The sequence below is a fragment of the Saccoglossus kowalevskii genome, chromosome 9 (genome assembly GCF_978046115.1).
Source record: "Saccoglossus kowalevskii chromosome 9, keSacKowa6.1, whole genome shotgun sequence".
Taxonomy (NCBI): Eukaryota; Metazoa; Hemichordata; class Enteropneusta; family Harrimaniidae; genus Saccoglossus; species Saccoglossus kowalevskii.
This window is the reverse complement of record NC_140649.1, coordinates 23,235,784-23,257,093: the sequence shown is the minus strand read 5'-3', so window position 1 is coordinate 23,257,093 and position 21,310 is coordinate 23,235,784. Positions and strand designations below refer to the sequence as shown.

General features: G+C 32.7%; 1 pseudogene across 1 annotated transcript in view; it reads left to right on the top strand.

Moving 5' to 3' along the window:
- The window catches only part of LOC102804660 (tyrosine-protein kinase receptor Tie-1-like), a 54,003-nt pseudogene extending 34,366 nt beyond the window's left edge, over nt 1–19,637 (top strand). The window contains exons 5-21 of the transcript XR_014930673.1: nt 2,841–2,987; nt 5,476–5,607; nt 7,618–7,779; nt 8,339–8,623; nt 9,064–9,393; nt 11,423–11,490; nt 11,893–12,166; nt 12,641–12,747; nt 13,337–13,529; nt 13,992–14,103; nt 16,571–16,781; nt 17,129–17,174; nt 17,349–17,514; nt 17,687–17,742; nt 17,847–17,943; nt 18,263–18,324; nt 18,745–19,637. The product of XR_014930673.1 is annotated as a tyrosine-protein kinase receptor Tie-1-like (transcript). The remainder of the gene's footprint in view (nt 1–2,840; nt 2,988–5,475; nt 5,608–7,617; nt 7,780–8,338; nt 8,624–9,063; nt 9,394–11,422; nt 11,491–11,892; nt 12,167–12,640; nt 12,748–13,336; nt 13,530–13,991; nt 14,104–16,570; nt 16,782–17,128; nt 17,175–17,348; nt 17,515–17,686; nt 17,743–17,846; nt 17,944–18,262; nt 18,325–18,744) is intronic.
- Nucleotides 19,638–21,310: the final 1,673 nt, after the last annotated feature.

Sequence of the window (21,310 nt, the reverse complement as noted above, 5' to 3'; positions counted from 1 at the left end):
GCTCTAATTGTGGTACCCTTTGCAAGGAAATCTGTCATCACTACTTCATCCTGATTTATGTGCATTACAAGACAATTTTGAATTTTTTCGATTTTTATAAAAATCTCTACAAAGGTGTATCGCTAGATAGGAAAGATGTACATCAATTTTTCGTTTTGAATCTGTCCATGTTGAGTATGGTTTTCCGGTCAAAAAGTGTAATGTTTTGGTCACAAAGGGCTAACATTATGTGTTGCATCATAATTCTGAATCTGAAATTCACTAGTGATTTGTTATTAATAGTTACATATGTTAAAACATATTTTGAATATAAATATTTTCGTTTTATTATTAGCTGTTTAGTTTTTGTTATTTTTCATAATTGAGCATAGTTGATGTAATATTACATTGATTTGAGTCAAGTAAGATAATCCGTTTATTTAGTATGGTTGTCAAATATCTTTGCTGTTGGCTATTGTACGTTGTTTCCTCGTTGCCAAACAAAAAAAACAGAATGTATTTATACTACTTATATATAAATATACTTGTTCATTCGTTCACTACATTATGTCTACTATGATAAATAGTATGAGGTGTAATATTTCCCTGAAGTAGGGGGTAAAGCGAAATGCTGGGACCAGATGGCAAACCCGGGGGCAGTTGATACATAGCTGCATAGGAAAGTGACCATTTTTATACCTGGATAGTGGAAAAATATATACCCATATTTATACCAACGTACTATTTCTGTCACCACTGTTTATTCCAAATAAAACAGTTACAGTATTTGCTCTATATTTCACTGGGGAAGGTGCGCCCTCTTCTATTACGTGTTTAATCTCCGTTTGAATATTGATTGCCTTGTTTAATTTTCGGTTTAATCTCCGGGTATATATGGATATGATTTGGAGATATTCGCTCATATACGGACCCATAAGTATACCAAAACGGAAAAATATTACTGATATTTATACCTATCTTGACCAGAAATAGGACCGATACTTATACCTAAAATCCAAAAACGAGACCCTTTTCAGGGGCACGTCCCCATTAGACAAATTCTATGTATATGGTCGGCTGACACATCGTGGCCATTTTCGGAACTTCAAGAATACTTGCTGTCATAAGATGCATATCTGGGATCTGATTGAACAAGAAAAGCGACAACACAATATTGCCATAAGGATTCTGCCAATGTTATAATTAGATTTAAATGCAAAATATTTATATGTATCATGCTACTGCCAGTTATTTGAACGATGAATTTTGAATATTTGTATAATCCTCCAGGTACAAAGCTCCCCCGAGTGGGTGCTCCTAGTAAATTAACACTTGAATTGTGTGTCAGTAATTTAGTTGTTAGAAACTAGTGCCGACTTTCTCCCGCTTCAACAACTCATTCAGTGATAAAGAAATGTATTACATCAGCAAACAACACACTGCATTATGAGGATCTGTCACCAGCTGTGAACTACAACCCAACATTTTCACAATCACGAACACCAATCAGGGATCTCAGAACCTTAGGTGAGAGGTGACGACAACGTCCTCCCCCCCCCCAACTAGTTAACACTTCCTTATATTCGTGAACATTCTATCAATAGCTGGTCCACACATGTAAAATAGTTTAGCGCATGATGTCAGACAACCTCAATTCTTATTCAGGAACATTTTAAAACATACTAAGGCTTTCTATGAATCACTATTAACCACTCTTCAATTGTTTATGATATTTTTATTGTATATATTTGACTTGTACTTTTTTTTTATTTTATTTTATTTTATTGTTGTAGTTGCTTCTTTTTGATGGCCGGAAAGTGTCCAGAAGGCCAAATACGTGTATACTACTGTTTAGTCTCGTTGAATAAAGTTTTAATAATAATAATAATAATAATAATAATAATAAAAACGTATCATCCCTGCTAGGTTAAGGGGCAATATTTATTTACAGTATTTGAACGACACACAGTTTAGAGCGTTCTCGATGTGCATCAGTGTCTTGTAGCTAAAACGCTCACAGCTTAGAAAGCACCGCAGCTAATTCAGCTGTATTATTTAACCACAGAATAATTGTAATTCGTTGTGTCTCCTTCTCTCAAGTGTACTTGATTCAGTATTGAAGTTTTTTTATTGAATATAATTGTACTAGACTCGTCACTACGTGTGTGGTGTGATGTTACAAAGTAATATGTTCAGTGAGAGATCATGTTGCCCATTTAAGATTTGATCGGTTTCTCATGCTCTAAAAATGTTTGTCACCAATCAAGTTGTTTCTAGTCCACCAATCACTGCCGCGTAATTGCATTGTTCAATTCAATTTAAATTAATTTAATTTATTAAGAACACATGTTAATATGACACAGCACCTTTTTGTGTGACTTGGGAGCCTTTCTTCTATACCGCTGCCTTGTAGTTTATCTGCATGTATAATTTTGTTATCTATAGTGTAGTTCACCTTTTTCTTAATGAATATAATTGCAGTAAACTCTATATGCAGTTTCCTGTTATAAACTAAATTAAGATTCACATGAATATAATGTAGTATTTTTTATCTTATGCAACTAAGCAAAATATTTTCACCATATAAACCGGTGAACAATCAATGTTTGAGCATTTACTATGACATGTGTGCCTCTTGTTCAGGTGACCCCAAATTTGTGTTTAATTTTTGATATCCAGCTGGCATGAAAAAGATTATGTAACAACATGTTTGTTTGAAATGTTGATAATAAATACTTTTTATGAGAGTAATCAGCTTTCGCACATTATCTTTACAATTTAAAATAAGTTTCAGTTTAATGGTTACAATTGCTAAATATAATACATTATATTAGTTACCTACAAATGTTTCCATATTTTAGGTTGTTCACGAGGCAGGTGGGGGAAATCATGTGGGCGCCGTTGCTCAAGTTCACCTACAGCTTGTAAAGGATATTTGTTTTGTGTTTCTGATCCGTATGGATGTTCCTGTCTTGCATCACATGGAGGATTAGATTGTCTTATAGAAGGTGAGTTGAATAAATACATCTAATTTCAAAAAGGATCGAAATAGAAGTATTTTTTTGTAGATATGCTTTTGAATTTATATAGATCTGAATCCTATTTATAACAAGTCTGAACATGTTTATAATATAAATACTATTAATTGAATGTGATAGTTAACATTTGTATAAGTCTTCTCAAACCATAATCAAACTTTTCTGTTGTAATATTATTTGTAGTAAGTACCATGTCACATTATAATGTACAGAATAGAGTACCTCTGGTTGCAACCTTATAGGCAGTAGATGTTATTATTTGACACACAATCTAATTAAGACTACTTTATTTTTCGGCTTTACAAACAGTGCTACGTATTTTGATGACATATCTTATAAAATATGTCTCGTTCTTCTGTGTGGAAATTTATTATAATAAAAGTAACGACTGAAAACTTCAAATTACGTAAATAAGCACCAGAAAATATAGCTAAATAAAACAAAGGAATATTGACTTCCCAACAAACAAATTCCATGAAAAAAAATGTTATGTAAACACAACTGAAATGAATGTTCAAACAATAAATAAACGAGTACTGCTAGTACAGTAACACTTAATAAAGTATGCAGTGCAGCAACCTGTGTATGGTTGTCATTCTTTGTAGCTTCACTGTATTCAATCATTTAATCTCTCATAACATTTCTGTACATAGTAGTAGTCCCTTTGTGTATGCTTAATTGTAACGTTAGATATATAGTACTGGTGTTTAGATGAACAGGTAAATAATTATAATTTGACAAGCATTGTATAATCCCACACTAAACTGAGCAAGTCACAAGTCAAATGTGTTTAAATGTGTATATTGTCATAACATGTAAACCGTGACACAATCTAACTATATTAGAAGGTGTAATACCACACTCTGGCATAACTACTTATTGGCCTGATATCGTGCATTTTATGGCGCCTGACTTACAAATGGCCACAACAAATTAACCAATCCTGTTAGTTTAGACCCGATGGGATCTGAATCGCAATTAATATTGCACACATGTAAGGTAGATCACTGTGACGGTATTGGGATGAGTCGTTCTCGTAGCAACGACACTATTAAACACGAAATGCCACGCACTCTTTATTTCTAATCACTAATGATTTCATAAAAAGTTATGCTTTCTTCAACTATTGACTGGCTACTTAATCACATTGGCTTGGTTGTCTTGCGTTTTATTATGACTGACAGCTAAATGACGTGATTCCCGTCACTATTTTAGACTCAGTAACTAGCATTTCACCCTGCAACTAATCTCTCCATGGTATCTTAATAAAATCTCTGTGACTAACGCAATGTCATAGTAGGCACACCACATTCCAGGAAAGCATATCAGTAGCTATCTTGTTTTTATGAATATTACTAGTCACTGGAACAAAATTTTAAATAATTTTCCTGATTTCCTCATATATACGTACTGCTCAAATTTATTTCTTTCAAATACGTCAATTTATGTTTTTGCAACATATGGGCAAAATATCACCTTAAACGGGTTTAAATTGTCGAACCCACAAGAATGCATCTACTACAAAAATCAAGTGTTGGCAGCCGACGATTGAAAATAATGAAATACTTGCATTTCTGCTACTACAAGAGAATGTATACAGATTGCGCTGGTGATATAGCATGGTGGGACAGAACAAATAATAACATCACACACATTGATTTTATTCAGGTGCAGCCAACGAGCAATAAATTGAAAATTTATTGTCTGGGCCTTTTGAAGTATCCTAATTTGTATAAAGGAAAGAGGGGAAATTAAAAGCTGTTCATAAGCTACCCTACACCTGAAAAAAATGTCTTCACCTCCTGCTGACCAACTTCATCTTTTGCCTCCCCTCATTAAAAAACGACGTAATTCATAGAGTCATTGGCTTCTTGAATACATTTACCACCCAGCAGATCAGTGGGTGACTGGCATTCTCAGTTATTGATAGCACACGGCTGTCCACATTTAGCAGATATTATTTCATCAAATGCGTTTTTTATTATACCCTGCAATATTTTTTTATGTAAGTACCCTACCCACTAAAAAAAAGTTTCCCTGTCCTTTTATATGTTTTTTATAAATCTGTTCTGCCCACTGATATTTCCCGCCCCCTACAAAAAAACAACATTTTCTGCCTTCAACAAACATTCTTTGGAACAGCTTTTCCGATGAACAGCTCCATTGGCTGAACCTGTTTATTTATGGACAGTGCACATCTATCATGTTGAGTTTACTGTTATTATTATGATCAATCATGACTCATGGTTGCTCATTACAGTAGCCAGGATAAACTGTAGTTAGAATGGTTTAATCCTGCCAGCATTCAGAGGCGCTCAATTTTGTGGATGCTCGGACCAAGTGTTAGAGAGTAATAACAACAGTGAAATAAATATGAAATGCATTATTTGATGACTTCAAGTCATAGGAAGTCTATTATTTGTTTTAAAAACTGATGCCATCTTTTTTATATTACCAGATTGACCTCCTGGAACATATGGAGCTGGATGTATACAGACATGTCACTGTACTAATGGATGTAATACAAAAGGAGAATGTATTAGCAGTCCAGGTGATTGTGATACAGGATGGAGTGGTAATAAGTGTAAAGGTATGAATATGATATCACATCAGATATGTCAATTTACCAATGGAATTAATTACAAAAGTAGAATGTATTACCAGTCCTAGTGATTGTGATACAGAATTGAGTGGTAATAAGTGTAAAGGTGTGACTATGATATCACATCAGATATGTCAGTTTACCAATGGGTGTAATTACAAAAGGAGAATGTATTAGCAGTCCTGGTGATTGTGATACAATATGGAGTGGAAATAAGTGTAAAGGTATAACTATGATATCACATCAGATATATCAGTTTACCAATGGATGTAACTACAAAAGGAGAATGTATTAGCAGTCCTGGTGATTGTGATACAATATGGAGTGGTAATAAGTGTAAAGGTGTGACTATGAAATCACATCTGATATGTCAGTTTACCAATGGGTGTAATTACAAAAGGAGAATGTATTAGCAGTCCTGGTGATTGTGATACAGGATGGAGTGGTAATAAGTGTAAAGGTGTGACTATGATATCACATCAGATATGTCAGTTTACCAATGGGCGTAATTACAAAAGGAGAATGTATTAGCAGTCCTGGTGATTGTGATACAGGATGGAGTGGTAATAAGTGTAAAGGTATGACTATGATATCACATCAGATATGTCAGTTTATCAATGGGGTAATTACAAAAGGAGAATGTATTAGCAGTCCTGGTGATTGTGATACAGGATGGAGTGGTAATAAGTGTAAAGGTATGACTATGATATCACATCAGATATGTCAGTTTATCAATGGGGGTAATTACAAAAGGAGAATGTATTAGCAGTGCTGGTGATTGTGATACAGGATGGAGTGGTAATAAGTGTAAAGGTATGACTATGATATCACATCAGATATGTCAGTTTACCAATGGATGTAATTACAAAAGGTGAATGTATTAGCAGTGCTGGTGATTGTGATACAGGATGGAGTGGTAATAAGTGTAAAGGTATGACTATGATATCACATCATATATGTCTGTTTACCAATGGGTGTAACTACACAAGAAGAATGTATCACCAGTCTTGCTGATTTTGATATTGGATGGAGAGGTAATAAGTGTAAAATTATGATTATGATAATTCATCAGATATGTCTGTTCACCAATGTGTGGAATTGCAAAAGGAAAATATATTATACATATGCACATGTACGATTGGATGGCGGCTAATTTTGTGATAATAAGCATCAAAGTCAAGTATTTCTGTTATTCATGCTCATAATTTATTCAAACTTGCTATGTTCATTGAAATATCTGTCATTGATTCTCGTAATCTTAAAGATTATATTGAAAGTTGCAGAGTAGCTGACATTTTATTCTATCAAATGCAGTTCCGCGGCCATATCTCTGACATGCTTTGACCAATAACATCCAAACATTTACTTGTATCGTCACACATCATGTCATCCATCATTACTGGTGAGCTTATAGTTTTTAACCATTGCCGTGTTCGGAGCTATGTTTCTAATATGACTGACTGCTGAACATGATCAAACTTTACACCTACATCAAGTAACACATTTAATTTGCACATGTGTAATTTAGAATCTGATTCAATGTGACTGATTCATTATGGAATATAAATGTCATGGGCAGAGTAGAAATCGCACAAATAAACTGGCTCCTCCATGTTGTATCCTTTCTGTCACATGAGTGTAATTAAATTTTGCATGAAAGTTTATAGTTACTAAAAATGAACAGGAAATTGTTGAGAATTAACTTAAAAATTCCCTAATTCGTACGCATATTAGGGATAATTATGTGTCAGAATTAGTCATTGTTCAAATGCATTCATTTTCGGATTTATCGTAAAACAATAATATTCTAAATAAGACACCTTAGCTTGTGTTTATGTAACGTCTATAGAGCAAGCAAATCCTGTTGTCAAAATGAAGACGACTAAAAAAAAAGCTTGATACAAAGTCTAATTGTTTTGTAAAACCTGTAAACACTACTCATGTCCAAGATTAGCTGATTGTACTAAGTAAAGTAATTAAAATTTTTATTGATTTCAGTTCCCTCCTCTTGTCCTGATGGCTTTTATGGCAGATTATGTAACTATAATTGTCATTGTAAAAACAATGTAGCATGTGATAAGAACACTGGTGTTTGTCCCAATGGAGATTGTGCACCAGGATGGATAAATCTAGATACTATAGATTCTGATTGTCAACAAGGTTTGTATTTCAAATCACTGGTTTCTATTGTGATTTAAATAAATGTAATTGTCATTTTAAAAGCAATGCATAAAGTGATAAGAACACTTTTTTTCCCAAATGGAGATTGTGCCTCATGATGAATTCTATTGAAGGTACCTTCCACGATTTAATGAACGATTGAAGGTAGCTGTCGTTAAATAATCAGTCAAATTAGAATACTAAGCCCCCGCCCAGCCAGAGTACTAATTGTCGGCCTTTAACAAAAAATAGATTATAGAGTCGTGTATGAACAAAGCTAGTGAGTATAGCAATGGGAACACTCATCTTACATTGTGCATTACAAAGTAATTTGTCTCAGTGGCAAAGTGCTTGCGAGTTATAATCCTGTGTGCAACTTGTAATTATGCTGCTACTGTGACTGTATATATATTTGCATGCTTGGCAAATACCATGATAGTTGTTGCCGTTGATATAATGCGCTTTCATACGTCAGACTCTAAAAGCAAATGTGTCTGATAAGACATATTTAATGGGATTCCTATTAACCTTGAGTTGTTTTTTTCTACTATATGTTAAGATGGTAGACCTAAATATAAAAGCTTCTCCTATCATAAAGTAAACCCTGGTGAAGAAACATATTTCATCTGTGGAATCATTGGAAATCCTGTTGTAGCAAATAATGAAATGAAGTTATGGAAACTGGGTACAACTGACTTCCTGTCTCCTACTAGTTATGATGATGGTGACAAATACACAGCTATTGGAAATTTAACTGGAGTGGTTGTTCAGAGTGGTGATTTATTTTTCTGTGGTGCTCCTGCTATTGGATATAATGGATTCTCAGTTATTTTACAGCTATATGGTAATTTCACATTTATTATGTATCTTATGTTTAAAATGAGGTAATCACTATAAAATAATAGTCTAATACATTGCAATAGTAGTGTATTTTGCCTGTTATTGTGGCTATTAATGCTATGTAAATAGTCTATACAGCATATGTATATGTGAGTTTGTTCTTCAACAGTTACTTGAAACAAGATGCGCGATTGTCATAGTATCATCAAAACCAGTGTAGAGTGTATGGGAAGCATAAGCATACATATGATGTGATTCTGTCGTTTATTATTCCCTAATATTTTACAGGTATTACAAAAGTTTAGTTTCTATATTATTATTTTGGTGTTGATGATTCAGGTTGTCATTCAAATACTTGGGATAGAAAGAGATGAATTATTAAATAGATTACTTTAACTGGACGCTAATTTACAAAACAACCACACGTGTTACTTTTTTCATAAGATCTGCCAAGATTTCAGACAAGCAGCAAGCCACAAGTATCAGATAGTCAATCTGACCAGCTTACTGTGACCTGGAACAAATGGACTACTGATGATATTGGAGATGGACCAGTTGAATCGTATAAAGTATACTACAGAGAGAATGGTGAGAGTGACTGGATATCAGGTCAAGTTATACCAGTCAGTGATACAAGTCAGATGATTTATACATCAACCATTACAGGATTACAATGGTCAACTAAATATGAAATTACAGTGACTGTTAAAAGACCGGGTCCACTTGGAGAAGGAAGTAAAGACACTACTATAACAGAAACTACATTATGTGCAAGTACGTGGAATTATACTCGTATTTAAATTTTATGTTAGCTGTGGTGATTGTGTGTGATTTTGTTTTCGAAAATCAATTATAACTTATGAATTATATGTAATAAAAATTGAATGTCAAGGTGAAATGACCGGCAACAGTTTGACATGGCAATGTCATGGTGTGTTTGTGATGTATATATTTCGAGAAATGTAATTTGTAGGATATCAACGATATACTCGTGGTAGGTAATATAAGACGTTACTAGTCAAAGATAACACATTTGGAAATAATAGCCAAGCGTAAGGTTAATAAATGTGTTAAGAAAGATATAATAGTATCAAATACAAAAGTATACAATGATAAACTCATTATACTTACCGACACATACGCCACAGAATGTATGTTTTCCAGTAACTGCAATTCTGGTTGTATTGTTCTTCTTTTTATGATTATGTTTTTATTTATGGAAAAGGGGATATGAAAACTTCGATATTGACGGAAACAATAATGCATATACAAATGTTTGTTGAGAGATTATTCGATGGCGTATTTAACTATTGTTATTTTGAACTGTTCTGTGTGAACCACCCAATGGAAGTCAGCAACAAGTGCGTCTCTTAGAGTGTGTGTGCGTGCGTGTGTGTTCCATTGATATCAATATAAGAACCTATTATTGGATATAAATGAAAGCTCCGGACTAATGTGAAGGTTTAATTAGGTTTTAGGATTTTACTGAAATATAGTACATATATGATCTGGGATAATGAATATACCTGATATTGTAAAAACCATTCCATATTAATTACGTAATTTATATAATTAATCCATTTCAAGTACTAATCATTACAATAAATGAAACCTGGTACAATGATGTTCGAGAACTATTCACAGACCTAGCTATTTTTTGGTAAAAACGATGCATATTAATCACATAATTTGTTTAATTAGCTTTTTCACTGATATTTCAAGTACTAATCATCCCATTGCAATAAAACTAGGTACATAGACATATTAGGACAATACTTCGACCTGAATATGTTAGATAAAAATCTGTATGCATGAACTACCTAATTTGCATAATAATCCATAAGCTTTCAGTTTCCCACTGATATCCCAAGTTCTTGGTATGGAGATGCTTTAGAACAATTTACAGACCTGCTTATTTTTTTGGTTAAAATCTGCACATACCTTAGTAGTTTTACCTTAAAATCTGTGCTTATTAATTACCTGAGTGGTATAATATTTAATAAATTTTCAGCTATTCCATATCAAATATAATATGATTTATGTCAAAGACAATTCGACGATCTAATTAAATTTGGGTTTACATGCCTAAAAATAACTTTCGAATTTCCAATGTTAGTTTTTAAGAATTAATCATCGCATTTGAAAATGGACAATCGACTGACTAATCTATTTGATAAATCTTTCTCATTTTGCTGAAATTGCGGAGATATATCAGCTGACAGGTTACTTGTTCAAATCACTAAAAATTGTTAACATTCGGAAAACATCATACCGAATGTGAAATATATTGTATTATATAGTGTGTTCACAAGGATTGTGATACCTTTGTAAACTGACATTCTGATACATATCTAGGGTTCAGATTTTATCTGTCGTGTAATTTATTCAGTTTCACAGCAGAATCACAAGTGGATTCAAACTAATGTAGTAATTGTGTGTAATTTGTGCCAACATGCTTCTTGAATTTGATTTCATTGTGTTTATTTGAGCAATTTTGTGTAATACAATATTGATTAAGCTCTCTAATTCTTCACTCTTCTCTGCTCTACTATCTAATTATATGCACTCCAGTTTTCAAACCTCTTCGCCGTCTCAAAAATATCAAGTAATTGTATTTGTAAATTGCAAGCCCTAATATAAATTTAAATGATGGATGCGAATATAATATCGCATAATCACAATTTGCTGTAACACGTGGACAAGAGTACAATATACAGTATCTGGAGCTATCCTTGTATTGATTTAATTCTGTGTAATATCATTTGATGTTCGTATTTTACATGGCAGTTCAATTGTATTACAGTCCCACAAAAAACAACAATTATGAGTGTATCGTCACCTGAGTTGAAACAACTTGAAGTTCATGTGCAGGTAAGCATCCATTCTATCACTGCTAGAATAGGACTTCTTATAATAATCGCAAAATATAGTGTTTTTTTTAACTTTGCGTATTTATGTGAGTTGCATTTGTATTTAGAAATTTGATTTTAAAATTTTAATTTATGCAAGTTTGGTTAGCGACTGTAAGGGATCATAAATGCGATTTCATCTAATTAAAATTTTGCCTGAGGTAGATTATAATGGGGTAATAAATCTAATGTTTCACAGATTATTTCAATAGGTTCAACCTTAAGTACAACCGTTATATTCATTAAAAGTATTAAGTTTTATAAATATACAGTGCGATTCACATGTACATTGTCACAAAACATTATTGCCTACACATGAACCAATTATGTATTCTTCAAATGTGTTATTGTTTCAATATGGCAGATTCCTGATCGTAGTGATATAAAGTGTAAAAAGGATGGTGTGGATGGTTACATTGATTACATTGAAGTGACGTATAGAAAGACAGGTACTGAGGATGAATATGAGGTGGGAAAGACAGAAAGTTACCAAGATATTGTAACGGGTACAAAAGTTATCACATTTACTGCTGAATCATTGCTCCCTTACACAGAGTATGACGTCATTGCTCTGCTTAGAAATGCTGATGCTACAAGTCTACCGAGTAATTCAGTGACTGTTATATCACATGAGGATGGTAAGTTGATTTATCATTCACAACTAGAATACATGTAGGTACAGAATATCAAACAGTACCAGAATGTATTAATTGATGAAGTAAATAAATAGAATACCATTTTATATTATACGTCTGGCAGTGAAACAATAAAATTCATCCATGAACGCTACATGTTTCAATGCGCTATCTATATTTCATATACACTTGTAATAAAATCTCTGTATCAGAATCAGATAAAATAATTCAACACCGGTAATCAGTGGCGTCTGGTTGTGTTTCTTTCATACTCAAATCCTACTACAATGGTCAAGCTTGGTATTTTATGTGTTGACCATGGCTGACCATGGCTACAGTTTATGATGAATACAGTAATGAATTGAATACTAAGACAATAGATACAAGTATGTTATGTATCTTAACTATTTACATTACATAGTAAATGTGTGTTTATTTGTTGCAAATATTATATACAAATCATATCATATGTTATAGTTCCCCATGAACCTGCCAGCATTGATGTACAAAGCACGACTGAAAACAACATCAGATTCACATGGACAGATCCTACCATATTGAGTGGTAATATTTTACAATATAGAGTAAGTAATTAATGTCCATTTGTCCATACGTTTTTATAGATTTATCTAATTACTGCAAATGCTTGATTCTTGTCAGCTACACCAAGAGTCGTTTATCATTCAGCAGGATGAAGCCCAATAATTGGTTTTATACATGTATTTATACTGCTATATGTTTCTGCAGAGAGACTGAGAGATTCAAATCATTACTACTCAAATTTGAGATGACAAAACAATAACTCGAACTGTAAACTATAAAAGTTTAATTGTCTCCCTTGTGTAACATTTATTAAACTTGGATTTATGTTAGTTACAATTAATAACTCTTGAACAATTTAATTTTATATTTTTATTTTTGTATTGACATTATATTTTAGCTCCACTGTCAACTGAGTAATTATCCGTCGATCTCATCCATGTCAATTGTTTCCGTTTTCTTATTCTTCTTGAAACTGCAAGTCTGATTGCTTTGATAGTATACATATATTCATGTATTCATCTCGTGATAATATCTTCAGTTCTTTAATTAAAACATGTGTTGTTAACAGCGGAGCTATCTCAGCCGATAGACTGCTTGTTTTTAATATTTATTTAATTAATGTTATAATAGATAACATATAAATCAGCTGAATCTGTGTATCCAACTACCGTGGTAGAATCTAAGGATATACTCGTTGACGGCAGCATTCATACACACACTTTAGAAGAATTACCACCAGGAACGCAGTTTGAAATATCACTTAGTGCAAGTACATCAAAGGGATTTGGTAAACCTAAATCCATTATCTCTGGAACTAAAATTGGTAAGTTTATATTACGTTGTTTATGATCATAATAATGAGAATGGCAACTGAAAACACATGAACTAAATTATTTTATTCACAAAATACATGCATGATGGTTCCGATGAATGTATCAGGCAAATACTATTTCTGCTCATCATAGAATATCAACCTCAGCAGTGCAGTTATTATTTTATTACCAGAGTGAAATATTGCAAATTATTCATGCAAACTAAATAGAATAATGGTCGCAGATATGAGGTATAACTGATAGGAGTCGTTTTATGATTTATATAATTTGACAAGTCAGATTACCAGTAATTAAACTATATGTAAGTCTGTAACATTCAAACAAGAATACATGAATTGGCCATGATCATGTTGCAATCTCTGTTAGAATCACTAATTATCAAGTCAGTTGGAAATAACTGTAAATGTAGGATAATATTATGAATACAATAATGACATTCATAATAATTTCAGGTATCGATGTTTCTGATATTCTGGAGGAGCCTCATATGACAAAAACCACTGCTACTATTTATTTGAGAAAACCGAAGTCAAACACAGACCTAAAGACTGATACACCACTTGTGTAAGTTACATACATATTTTAATATGATTGACGCATCATTGCGATTACATATAGCACTTCAAGAGGAAGATAAGATGTTATACATGAACATTAGACAAATGAAAATAGGCATCTTTCGCGATCAGTGATATTCGTCAAACATTTGTTTACATTTATTCACATTTCTATATACATTTTGCGATTTCAGTTATACAGTCAGTTATATTGTCACAACATTTACCAATTCACGCATATTTGCAAACCACCCTAAATCACTGTTTACCATGCCCGTAAGAGAGAAGGTATAATGATTAGTGTGTCTGTATACTGTCATCTTCTTAGTCGTCTTTAACAATTTCCTGGGTCAGGGATAAATGGATTTTTTGTATAATCTTGCTATTGTTGCATCAGTTAAATACATGTTCTGCTTATATGTAATAATGTGTTGCGACTTGTATACACTTATATTTTACGAGTTTTATATCATTCTTATTCATTTTTTCTGAAACCATTAATCACAGTTTACACATACTGTGACATTGATTTTTGTATATTCTGCACTATTAATTTTTGGGCTTATTGTTTTCCCTATATTTTGGGCAATAATTATTTTTGTTATACATTGTCTATTCCCTTATTTTGCTCATGGTAAAAACACAACTTATTCATAGATGTTTTTTTTTATTTAAAATATCTGTACCTTATGCTATATATTTCGATGCATTATATCAGTACAAAAATCCTCTGCAAATTCTCGTTTCTTATGCGGATGCCATTGCTAACTATTTTTGTGCTCTGTGTTTTTGCATTGATGGGATTTGTTTGCAGGAATTCAACGTATCGTATCAAGTTTGAATGAGACTAACAACAAATCAGTCAGCAATGGCCGCTACTAAATAAAAGTTAAATCTTGAGGCCAAACTTGTTATCAAGTAGTAATGCAGTTATAGGTAAATACGGACATTTAAGCTGGAGATTTGATTGAGCGGCATTTTCGGGATAGTAAGAATTGGAAGAACAAGCACGACAGATTACTTAGGACCTATAGTGGGTGGCATTACTGTTGTGTTGCGCAGTGTAGTGTAGTAGAAAATTGTCAAAACAAGAACTACTCCAAAAATGTGCTAACTTGGAGCATTTGCATAATGTTCTCAAAGTACAATATAGAAATGTGATTGGTTTAAATCAAAGTGGAAGATTCCATTTCCATATTAACGAGTAATTAGTATTTTTATGGGATCAAAAGTTATAAAAAGAAGCGGCAAGACCAACACCTAACTTGTAACATTAAATCAATAAACAAGATGCAATGTGACACACTGTTATACAACATAGGTAAACAGTAGAAATCTGAACCATACATGTAAATTGTCACAGTGCGAGACATTATTGCTATATTATATGTATATGAGCAAGTTAATCGATTTTTTTATTTGTTAAGGGAATAACACGTTAGGTGGATCCTTGCTTTCTTATATCATTCTACTATTAAGCCTCATTGACTGAATGCCAACACGAGGACTTATATATTGAATCTTATCCGCGTTACACCATTTTATTCGACATTTTATGGAATTCCACTTTTAACATGTTATCAGCTATTTTTCAAGCATTCAGATTTTATTCAACATCAACATTTTTTTAACATCACACATAATGAATACTGATGCACCATTGATTCAAAATGACCGACTGGTGGTCGTGTTTATTTTCATGTAACATTAACCAGTTTCCAGATATACCTGGGCCGATTTGGTTTAAAGTAGTTACAACGACAAGACATAATGATATATAGAGTACATGTGCATTTTGAGTTGTTGATCATTTCAAATGACGTTTAGCCAACTAGAGGACATTTCCTAACATTTATCAGACACAACTGGTCAGAAACAAAGTTGGTATTGTCTTCTCTCATGTTTTGGATAAAAATAGCGAATTGGTTGTTTTAGTTTCCCCGTGCTTCCTACATTTGTATTTACCATTTATCAGACAAAACTGGTCATATGCAAAGTTCGTATTGTCTTCTCTCATGTTTTGAATCAGAATCGCGAACAGGTTGTTTTAGTTCCCTTGTGCTCTGTACCTCTGTCACAGTTACATTTCCGTCCATTTTGTTTAAGTTTGGTATAGAGCCGAAATTTAAATTGTGTTAATATTTATATTTAGTTGTGGGGTTAAATTAAAGTTATCTAATGACCGCCAGCCATTTTTTGTCAAAAATCTCAAATCACGAAATATTTACATATTATCAACCATTTTTCAATAATGCCTTTGTGAATCTCATTGAAACTAAGTTTGTACTTTCCCAAATTTTCGTTTGTTACAAAGTATTAATATAAGCACATACAATTTTAGACTATGTCCTTGAAATTAACTTATTTATATAATGACACTTTATATTTGGAGTACATAAATTTTGACTCAAAATCGTTACCATAGTGTTAATTGCCTTGAGCATAATTCTTTTTTTAATTTCGTAATTTTTCAGGAGGTATATTGTTGTTGTTGAAGAGAAAAGGCAAAAGAGAAAGCGGGATTTAGAAGAGAATCAGTATATCACAGCATCGTTTCCACTGAATGAAATCCCTGATCAACTTATACTGGGTGATGGTATGGAATATAATGGTTATGACAATAAACCATTAACACCTGAACAACAATATGTCATATATGATGGGTTTGCAGTGTATACTACAGGGGTAAGATAGTTAGTATATTGTTGCGTCATTTCCATTACATAAAATCCCGGGTAACCTTTAATAGGGGAAGGTTTAGAGAGCAATGGTTATATTAACTCATGAATAACATTTCCTCTGACATACAAAACAGCTACTCGTAATTCATCAACGAATTACCCAAAATCAAATCAGTTTTGTTATCACGCAATATGTGCTGTTTGCATTTTAGTGTTTCTTGTGATTATGTAAATATACCAACTAATCTTCCGCTGTTCATAAATAATATACATATTTGTTGTATTTTCGCTATTTATGCTGGGGTTCGATCATTCATCTCCCAGTCACATTTCTATTTATTTGCGATACAGGTAGAAGAGTTGATGCTGCATGATAGTCAGCTGACTTCGTTTACAGGTATATTTCATTGCTCAGAAAAAGTATGTAATGCGAGCTGACATAACTGGAGGTGATATCGATTCTATTTTAGTAAATGTTGTTGGTAGATGACTGTATTACGTTACTAACAATGCAGGTCAGATTGCGACATCCTGAATTCTATTTAATGTATTCACAATTTACTTTTTGTAGCTGCTGGGAACATGCATAGAATTACAGATGAAGATAATAAATTACCCATGTTAATTGGAAGTTTTGCTGTTGGTGTCGCTGTTGGTGTAGTTGTGACAATTGTCATTGTGGTATTGTTATTATATGTAATACGTCGTTCGAAATCCCATAATAAATACAAAGAAAGGTAATCAAATTTCACTTCATTCAACTATATACATGTGATCATTCATTAAACAAAAACTTGATTGTGACACAACAAGATGAACAAAATAGGTAATACTTATTACGATGGATTTTCTGTACTATAGTATATTAATATAATATATATATGCTTGTTTTGTTTGTATGCTGTTTAGAGACGAGAGTCGCGATGACAGTGCTCATGCTAGGAGCGAGTCAAACGAAATGAGAGGTACAATATTTTTTTCATCACATGCAAACAATGATCTTATATTAAACTAATAAAAGGACGAATAAATTGATGTGCAACATTTGGTTGGTGTAATGTAATTACAGATTACGGGGAGATCCAAATAAAAGAGAATGACCACTATCAAGACCTAGGAGACGTCCAAGAAAACAATTACGAAGAGTTGAAAATGAATGAGTACCGGTAAGTACACTGAAATCTATGGTTTGCAATAAATTTGTCACATTAATACATTGCAGTTCGGTGCAGATCACATCCTCAGTAAACTGATGTAGATTCCATCCTCATTCAGAAATAAATTGTAATCATACTATAAGTGATTATGTGAAAAAATATACCAAGGTTGAAATAACAACATATGAGATGATGTAAACAATATACGAGACAACTGACAAGTAAAGTTCATTGTCAAATGAGAATAGCCCTTGTGGTATTCCAAATTGCGTCATGTATAAAATATTTTATATCATTTAATTTCTGATATCTCTATTATTTTTTATAGCAATGTCGCAAAATATTCAACGCAAACACGAAAACAAAACACTAAGCCGATTGAAATCAGAGGTAAAAAAATAAATCATTATTATACGATAAATTACAATGACTCAATTATATGCGAATTGAATTTTCATACAATAAATGTCAATTTATGTATTTAATATTTTTGCTAGTAGTTGAATATTTTAATATGCTTATTTGCATCGCAGTAAACAAGAGACCAATTACTTAATACTGAACAGTATGTATGCATAATTTGAATACTAAAATACAATTTAATATAATTATATATATATGGGCAATATTGTGCATATCAATGTAATTCGCACCTCAAATCAATATTCCTACCACAGTTATCTTTTTTGAATTTACACTGTTTCAACTTAATTCGGTGTCTGTGACTATATAATATTAGTTTGTATATAAACATGATGAAGTTCACGAACGCCCAGGTGACACAAAATATGTATATACACTTCCTTACAGAACCAACGAAAGGTCCACAGGGGCAATACCAAGACCTTCAGAGTGTACAAGAATCTCAGTATCAGTCGCTTGGCAAAATTTGAATCATGAAACAAGCATGTTAGCTATAATATGAAACAGAATGAACATGTACATTATATATCGTACTAACAAGTTACTCCCAACGACGTGTCATCATCATATATAACATTATGTGTTAGGATTACATATTATCAAATATGTAATTCTAAAAAAATATGTGTAAAGTAGGATTTTTTGATTACCAGCTTCGTTTCTCTACAGAATACTTGATAATCATTAAGCAAGATACAATATAATTTGTATTAAATTGGTGTATGCCTAGACATATCTACCCAGGACTGGTATTAAATTATGAAAACCCAAAATAAGTCTGAACGCGCATTGAAATTCTAAGCGTCTGTATTGATATGTACTGAATCGGCCGCGGTGTATGTAAACACTCCTAATTAATAATTTGAAACACAAAATATCATTGTATTATACAATGTAAAAAAGCATTTATTTCAAACAATCAACTTTATCAAAAATGCGCATTGAATGACGTAAAAATAAATGTATTAACAATTTATTGTTGCGATAATCTCTGTTTAACATTGTTAGGGGTATGCATAGAAAAATTGATATTATTTGAAATCCTTTTAGCGTGACAATACAAATGGCTTGATCACATGTGAATGCATATGATGATAATTTTAAAACCAAATAAAGATGAACAATAATTATAATCGATAATTCACGCCGAAAAAAATCTACTGGTATTATATTTTGTTTGCTCGCACCCATTGTTAATTTTGTAGTTGCATTTGGTAGTTTGTGTCTGTATTTTCTTTTTTCAATATTTCTATCAGTTATTATAAAATCGTTTAATAGCACGATGTATCTTATTATATATACCCAAAACCCAAAAAAATGACTCGATATTATCCGGCTGTGTGTCAATGCTATGAATTTGAAAAGTTTCCATTTATGATGGTACATTCTGGTCAAGTTCGAAGGTGGATTCAATTTACCCTAAGGCTGTGTTAATACATTATTCGCTGCGTGGAAGTTACTATGATTTTTCCTAAGCCCCTTAAGTGGGAAAATATATAAAGAAATATGAATATCAAGTTGGAAGCCACTCTCTTGGAATCTAAATCAATGAATATGTTTAATTGCCTGATGGCATTGTCAGGATGATGCGGATAAAAACATTAATAGACAGACGATCATCAACTGACTCCACTGATGAAAGTGTCAGTAACCGGTGTTATATTATACTAATATCACCAAGAACACATCAAAACCAGAATACGTGATATAATACCGTAGTCCTGTAGTTTGTTTTCAATTTGGCACCAGACAATATCACTGACAAAGCAATCACAGAAGTAATGCTTTACTTCGAGAAGTAAGTTTAAGTAAGTATAATTGTAGATGATGCTGTGATTGGTGGATTTTCATTATTTTATTGTCTATATTATTTGTTTCATACAGGCCCAATAACTCTTCCCACTGATATTAGTCGTGTGCAGAATGTGGTCAACTTGGCAGTCTGCTTGTGAATTTCTATGTAAAGACACTTCTAGTAATCGCACTTTTCGTAGTTGCCGGCATGGGAGTCGTCGCGATCCAAGAAGCACATTACATTTGTACATTGTTTTTAATAATATGTGTAAATAAATTCGTTAAAGGTAGCGAGGCTATTATTTGTGTTGACAATTACGATTTTCACTTCATTCATTAATTGATGAAATGCACTATAAACTTTCTTATGATAAAGTCAACATAACATAGAATTCCATGTAAGTTAGTTAAAATGTAGATTTTCTGAAAAAAAAAGCAAGGCAGCCTCCGTAGTGTTTGCCAAAATCAACAACACAGGTTTAATCTGTGTGTCTATAAGTTTTAAAGATTAACTCAAGACAATGCAATTTGTATTCGCCATCATTTGCTATGTTGATATTTGTATCCATTTTATTCCATGTGAGTGCAAGCAATTAATAGGAAATGGGGTTCTTCCATATTGAGACAGCGTTCAGTCAAAAAATACTAGTTCGAAAATATTATCTTCATGATTAATTGTTCCCGCTGCCTATTACAGCATGAAAGGTTCTACATACTAGAAGTTCTAATCACACACACACACACGGCTGTAGATATTGAAAAGTCCCGAGAAATATGAATGTTATTGTTCTCAATCTGATATTAGACTACTATCTATAGTCATAGACATGTTAGTACGTCCATGCTATAGTAGTCTGATTCCTGAACAATTGATGTAATTTTTCAAAACTAATCGTTCTGTGAGCATCTATTGTACACATGATTGCGCTTGATCGAGCCTTGGCTTTACGTTGCCGACTGCTTGATTGTTTCCCGGCCTTAACTGAATTATTGCTGTCCGTCTGCATTTTTGGGTCTTACACTCTTTCGCCATCTCATGTAATCCATACAGTTGGTAAGTCCATGTTATCAGTAGCTATCTGACACACAATGAGTATTTACAAACACGTGAGTGGTTGGTCTCCGCACCTGTTTGTTTCGCAGATAGGCATCTGCATAT